At 42.8% G+C, this 7,541-nt stretch overlaps 1 long non-coding RNA gene across 1 annotated transcript; it reads left to right on the top strand.

Moving 5' to 3' along the window:
* Positions 1–725: 725 nt before the first annotated feature.
* On the top strand, positions 726–7,331 carry LOC129383371 (uncharacterized). The gene is made up of 4 exons (XR_008611278.2): positions 726–1,762; positions 1,845–1,930; positions 2,047–2,140; positions 6,957–7,331. It is a non-coding gene; the product is annotated as an uncharacterized lncRNA (long non-coding RNA).
* The last annotated feature ends 210 nt before the right edge of the window (positions 7,332–7,541 follow it).

Below are 7,541 nucleotides of genomic sequence, written 5' to 3'. Positions count from 1 at the left end.
CAGCTTAACGGACATTTTGCACGTAATATTACGGTGACTGCCCTGTTTTGCACGAAACAGACGGAATTCCGTATTATTATTATACGAACATCCGTATTTTTGCGACGAAAACTATATACACGCATGCTGTCTAAATGAGCATGCACTTGTACTCACAGAGTTCCATCCAAGAACATTTTATTGAACAGGCGAACTGTACGCATTATGAAGAGATGTACAGACTCAGAGCCTTCTACCGAAAGCTTGAATAACAGATCGTGTAGATATATATTGACGCGCCCTCTCTCTCTCTCTCTCTCTCCCTATATATATATATATATATATATATATATATATATTGTTCGGTGTAAACGCTGTGCAGATTATAATACAACATATATGTTTAAGTGAACGAAGTGTGGTGGATACACGTTCCAATCTCCAATGTAAACAAACTTGCACCGCTCAGCTGCTGCATGGTGCTCGGCGCTGTATGTGCATATATATATGTGTGTGTGTGTGTGTGTGTGTGTGTGTGTGTGTGTGTGTGTGTGTGTGTGTGTGTGTGTGTGTGTGTGTGTGTGTGTGTGTGTGTGTGTGTGTGTGTGTTCATCAACAGCAGGCGAGCGTCTTTGTGGACCGGGCGGCCAAAATTAATTGTTTAAACCTCTCGATTCAAAGCGATGGTCCAACATTGAAGGCTAGATCTCACTCTTTTCATCAATGGAACATCCGTGGTCGTTCACGATCATCAATAGCGCGGCCACAACTCGTTTTTCGGTTTGTCGCTCGTCGTCTTTTCTGTACACCTGTATTTTTCTTTCGGGCATTTTTCTTTCTTTTGCCATGAGACAGTATAAGTACTGAAAAAATAATTTTGCTTCGGGAGAGCTCACTGGCTGGGGAATTGTGTCGCAAGTCACGTAGCTGATTCTCAGCGATGGACAGTATAGAGACGAAGACTCGGATAACACCGACAACGTCATTCACAGGCGGAACGGTGAGTGTACATCTTTCTTTAACTGCAAGTGAAAGAACAGGTTGCAACTATTTTAATCCGTCTAAGTTCACCATATCCACTTCCCATGGCAGTGCTTTATTGCAAATTCGTTTCAGCTTTCAACTATTTTTGGTTCTTTACCAAACCTTTGAAACACAAATAATAGTACCGCTGTCACGCGAGGCCTTTCAACGACGATGGAGCCCCATCGCTCTCGAATTTTTCTAATCCCGATGGGCTCCTTTGTGCAAGCTGCGGAATGGAGACAATCGCAAACGAGGAATTCGATCCGGATCAGGATCTATCGCGATCGAAAACGCACGGTGGGACTCTGATAAAAAACAGCAAATATGCGACTCAATATAACCGCCATGAAACTATAACTGCAACTTTGCTCATTCTTCGCCAAGTTTCTCAGCGGCAAATAAAAACAGCAAATATGCGGCTAAATGTGATGTGCAATAGCGCCCCCTGTCACACTTCTTCGAGAATGTCAGCGTAAGCGAGTCGCTCCAGTTAGAATAGGTACTTCTCACATCTCTCCATAACTACCGATCACTCTCGCCCACAGCATTGGCCAACGCGCGTACCTTCACTCGCGCCAGACTTTCGTTTCGCCGCGATTCGTTGGTTTCGCGCCAAGGGGCATTAGAAAAGGAACAATGCCATTAGCGCTTTTTGCAGTTGTCATGTTGTCATGTTGATTGTGCTCTAGTGCCCTGTCCGTGTTGCTTCTGCGTGCGATTTGGCATCACCACGTTGACACATCGTAATACTAATCAGGTATGTTTTGTGACCTGCGTCTTTTATTGAGCGCAAGTTTTCTTAAGTGTTGGCTTCATGTATGCCGTCTTTCCTTGTGCAGCTGATGGTCAACTTAGCTCGCCGTAGATCTGCAGTTCAAGCAGCTTCAACGATTCTTGCGTCGTGTGACGTGCTACTTTCTCCCAGGTAATTTAGTGTGTTCCATCGTGTCCAAATCGTCGCTTGAAAACGCGGAGGATCTAATCGAGTAGGCAATACGCACGTGGCGCATTGTAGAGCACTTATCGTTTTCTTTTCTGCAGGTCGGCGCTTGTTCCTGACGTCTTAACTTGATTTTCACTGTACATAAGAACGCGCATCGCATCTTTTCCTCCAGTAACCTGTGCGATGCTTCAGGTATGAGGGACGCAATTGTGCAGTCACGTCTTTAAATGGGCGAAGTTCTGACAGGTGTAGAAGTCGCTGGGCGCTGCAGTGCTGAACTAAGTGTCACAAGCTATAGCTGCTGGGCGTAATTATGTTTCTGCAGTCGTGTTTTTTACTAGTTGTAAGAACGTGTCATTATTTCGTATTATTGGCGGCTCCGCCAGGACACCAAAGCGGCAACGGGAACACCGAAGCTAGAACTTAACCGGCCTAGAATGTGGCCTCTGTTTGCAGGTTACATATGTCCTTCTGGGGCAGTACTTGTTAAAAATCCAATCTGCCACCGCGACGAAAAAAAGTATTTAGCAACGAAAAAGGTGCCGCGCGGCTTCTACAGCATCAGTCACTACCATGCCTTTGAATGTGCGGCGTGTAGGACACATAAGTTTGTGCACATTTTTCAGCAGAGTGGTTGGTTCCTGTTGTACATAATATGTAAGGCTATAAATTTGTCTTTAGCTGACAAGTGATGAATGTACCACAGCAGCTGTGGCTCCACTCAAATGTAGGCATTTATGTCGTGCTTTCCTCAGCAATCATCATTGTCAGTTGCACACAGCGTCGCTTGTTGCCCGCAGCAATGCTCCAACCGTGCCTTCAAGCCACCATAGCACAGTTTTGCACTCTCTGACCTTTGTTGTGCAAAGAACAGTGACATAGTATCAAGGTACCACTGTGTTCTGCCAAGCAACAGAACACTCAGTGTATTAATAAATGAAAATAGGGGCACTGTACAGCTTTCATCTTCCAAGAGCTTTTGCAACAGGAACTGCTCATTGAGTATGACAACAAAGAATGCACATATAAGAATCACCATAGACCGCTGTGGGAGCAGTACCATGTGCACGAAAACATAAGTACCAGGGCATACATGCTGCTCTAGTCGTTCAAAGTTGTCCCCTTGCAAACAGATAAGGTTGCATAATTGGCTGAAGTGACAACCTGCAGTTTTCACCTCTTGAGGACTCTGAAGGCAAGTCGGCATGCTGCCGTTGCTTTCATAGATTATGATGTTGATCTGTTACAGTTCATTTGTGTGACAAAAGACACCAATTACACAACTGTGTTTGAATGAGCAGCAGCAAGCATTGGAACCATTTCCAATAATATAACACCGAACTAGAAGCAAGGCATTCTATGTGAAAGAAAACAGTATAGAACGTACAATAATCAAATAAATGCAATGTGCATCAGATGTGCTAACCAGCTCTGCTGCACTCACTCTTTGAAACAGCATTTTAGATGTGATGGAGCACAGGAAGCATCACTGTGTTGATGTTTAGCCAATGAGCAGTGTACCTTGTAAGGAAAAGCAGCATCACACAGCAGCAAATGATGCGTGAATGCAGCTTGGCGTACACTCCTGCAGTTTGCATACTTTTGCTCACGGGTGCACATTTGGTATAACATGTGCATCTATATAAAGCATGATACATATTCTTACCTAGGCCAACACTACCTGTCTTCTGTTCTTTGTTAGAGAAATGACTGCTTATTTGAGAATGCCGATAAAATTAGTCGCCAGATTATGGCGGCTTCCCACATGCATCAGATGCCCAAACTTTGAGTCGGCCTTCAATTACATTTACGGAGAAAAAAGCTTCCACATCTAAGCTAATGTGACCCAGATCACACTAATAGATTTAATGTCATGTGTGTCTAATGACATCTGCATGTAATGTCACTAGTCAGTTGCTACACGTGGATGTTGTGGTATCCTGTGTTGGATTACGACTAGGTTTTGGGTCGTTTACATCAGGGCGCCACTCAGCGCCAAACGCTGTAAGTTGTCTGCTGCATTTCCCCTTGCTGTAATAAAATCATTCTTGGTCTGGTCCCCAACTGAAGCAGTCCGGCTCTATCTTGAGGCGCTGCGCGCCCCAGCCGTTTAGGCCTCATGCCGTAGGTCCTTCGTCCGGCCGCCCCGTCGAAGCCACAACAGATGTACCATTAAGGAAAATTGAATTTGGAAACAACTCATTTTGCTGAATCAGTTTGAATACGCTTGTGTACCGGATGAGTTTTCTCACTGAAGAGAGGCTGCAAACAAACAAAATAATAAAAAGTAAGCAGATAATTATAGCAATTAATGCTTTCAATTTTCACTGTTTTGTTTCTTGTTCTTTCATTTTTTAAGGGTAACAAAACACTAAAGTTAATTGTTCCCAAAATTGTTAGTATTCTCATTTCCAGCAACATTGCCAAGCGCATTTTAGACTGTGTTTAGCCCCATGTCATAAGTGCAATCTGCACGAGGACAGAAATGTATTAAAAGATTTGCAGATAAAAATTGCCACGTAGTGGTGGAATAGCTGTGCCAATTGATCGAAATTATGCCAAGGGCGGACTTCTGTGCTATTCTGCTCCAAAAAATAATTTTGGCGTAAAATTGTGCCATGCCTGTACCTAAAGAAGTATAAGAACAAGAGCTCCCTACTGTTGATGCTGCCGTCATAATAAAACTGAAACCAGTACATAAAGCATGAAGTTAATGGAGCAGCCACAACCACAGATATAGCCGTAGCGATAGGTTCTCAATTCACTGTTTCCATGCTGTTTGTATTGCCTATATTTCTGGCTGATGTTCCATTGTGCTACATTCCAAAAACACTGGTTACAATGTGCGGCTGTACTACTCTTTCTTTTTTTTCGTTCCCTTCGTGCAGCACTGCAGTATTCCTCGTACTAGTGTTGCACGGAGCTCACTCAAGGATGATGTTGGTTCGAAAAGGATTCTCGGATAATGTCCAGTCGCACAGTATTTAGTATTGTTATTGGCGGTGCGACTTTAAAAAAATATATTGTAGTACATCTACTCAACTGCTGACATGTATTTGCTTATGAATAAGCACCTTCTTAGCGGCCCTGCATGATTAGGGAAGCAGATGTTGTGGTTGCAATATCATCAGCTTTGGTGTGTTGCACTGCACGGTTATGGAGAAAGAAATTGTGCACATTAGAAGACACCTGTGGACATCTTCCCTTTAGCTTTCGTTTAAGCGGGCATGTCTTAGGATGTGGTCTTTCTGAAGTGCTCTAGTTCGGCATATTTTTTTGTGCTTCTTTGCTTAATGCATGCCATATGTGCAGCGCCTATTGCAAGCCTAAATTGTAGAAGCGCCTCTACAATGCAATATGCATGTAGGGAACACATTATAATAAACATAAATTATACTACTATGGTAATTTCTAGTCGAAATGTCTTATTGGTGGACATAAAGCCAACTTCTATATTTATTAACCAGTTCAGTTAAAATTGACACAGTATGTGGCATATAGATATGTTTGACACTGTGCCAAAAGTGCTTGTTGCTGCGCCAGGACCTGTGCCAAAATTTTATATGGCTGTTCTGCTGCTGTGTCATGCTAAAAAATAATTTTTTGTTAAAGACACGTATATTTTAAAACATTTTGCACATACACAAGCTTTTCTGTACCTCCTAGTCTTTGAGAAATTGTGATTGCCATCATCTGCAAATGACACATTCATATTCAGTGTCAATATTCTGCCATGTAGCAGCACACAGTATTTAGTGTCATTTGATGGATAGAATGTCATTAGATAAAAATGGCATGAAGTCTCCCCTTATGACAGGGGTATAATTGTGTGGGGAGTTGTAGCACTGTTTGGTTTTCCTTTAATGTTTTCCTTATGTTGATCGTTATGAGAGATGTCAGTACGTGCCTTGTATGATCTTTTTTGAGTATATGACTTTACATTTCCTAAGGCAGCAATGCACCATGACGAAGCATGCTGCACTAAGGGCTTAGGGTATCACGTAGCTCAGTGGGCCAGTGTATTTTCACTGTAAAGAAGCTGATGATTGAAAGCACAGAAGGTATGTGTATGAAATGGCCAAATCCGCTTCTTGAGAGTTTCACGTTAGTGCTCTGGCCATGGATTGTGCATTGCAGCTCATATTGAACATCATAGTAAATCATGGTTTGTGTGTCTTAACCTTGGAGAAAGTAGTATTTGAGGAGAAGAATCTGCTAGGCAGTGACATTGCATTCGGATGGCCCTATAAAGTCACGGTCAGGTGAGGAAGAAAAGACAGTTTTTGCCACAGCACGACAGATGATGCATCGGGCATGTTGTGATCATTTACGTGTTCTTCTACGTATGGGACACACAAAAACTGTGGTATCGTATCATATATTGTATATTTTCCGAGATTTCATTTTGTAACATCAGTAAATAGAAGTAGCGGACATTTTAGCAGCGGCTATTAAGGAATACTGTCGTAATTACATGCCGTATTGCAGTTGGAACCGGCTACTAGTAGTAGTCCCGGAGCAGACGACGTCTGCCAACGATGCCACAGTTCACTCGCTCTCATTCACTTGCCCACAGGACACAGAAGTAGGCATAGTGCTGTCCTTCAGTGATTGAGATAGTTCATCTTTTTGCCAGTTAAGTGTGGCTGAACATATGTATTTCAGCCCTTCGCAGTGCATAGTGAGTCTTGTGGATTTCGCAAGCCCTCACAGGTGTGTTGGATCATAATGTTAAACTACCTTCATGCTAACAGAAGGGTATCTAAACATTGTCATTAGAGAACATTACATTGTTTTATCTAATGTCTGCAGTGCACTTGCGTGTAATCTGACTGCAAAGCCTAATAATAATCAGTGTCTGTTGCAAACAGTGTATATTCGTCAGTCTGCTTTCATGTGACGAAGATGGAAATGAGTGCAGAAAATAGAAACTTAGTCAAGCTTATTAAATCTGGAGTATTTATTGGGTGCAATAGTTTTACAAAAGAATTTGCTTTTTCTATTGTAGCACCATCATCAGTGATGCAAGATGAACACTTGCCGCCTCTGTACAAAAACTTTTACAACCTTCAAGTCCTACTTTGAACATTTCGCCTTCCACAGTAGCTTGGTGGACGGTGCCTTATGCCACGTCAAGGAGTGCCATGCTGTTTTGAAAACCTACGGGAGCTTCAGGCAACATATCTCAAGGCATCACAGGAACCAAATCAGCGAGCGCCAGCGACGCTCCAATACTTATCAGTGTACTGTGTCGCAATGTGGGAGACTACAGACCACTCGCACAGACTTTATTTCGCACATTGCTGACCACTTTAACAGTGGTTTGAATTGCCTTTCTTGTCCGTTTGAAGGTTGTACAAGTGTACTGCGTTCTGGTGCATCATTTCGGACGCATGTGTGTAGAAGCCACAATGCAAAGAGTGCTTTAGAGCACACGCAGGCACCAAACCTAAGCCCTGAACTGGAAGACCAAATGGTTTTAGGTAATCAAGTAATGGATCTTTCAGATGAAAGTTCAAAGGATGGTTCTTGTGGGGAACCCAGTGCACATAGTTCTTAACATGACCTTTACACAGAGAATTTTGCTTTGTTA

This window comes from Dermacentor andersoni, chromosome 7 (genome assembly GCF_023375885.2).
Source record: "Dermacentor andersoni chromosome 7, qqDerAnde1_hic_scaffold, whole genome shotgun sequence".
In the NCBI taxonomy this organism is placed as follows: domain Eukaryota; kingdom Metazoa; phylum Arthropoda; class Arachnida; order Ixodida; family Ixodidae; genus Dermacentor; species Dermacentor andersoni.
This window is presented reverse-complemented; position numbering and strand designations above follow the sequence as displayed.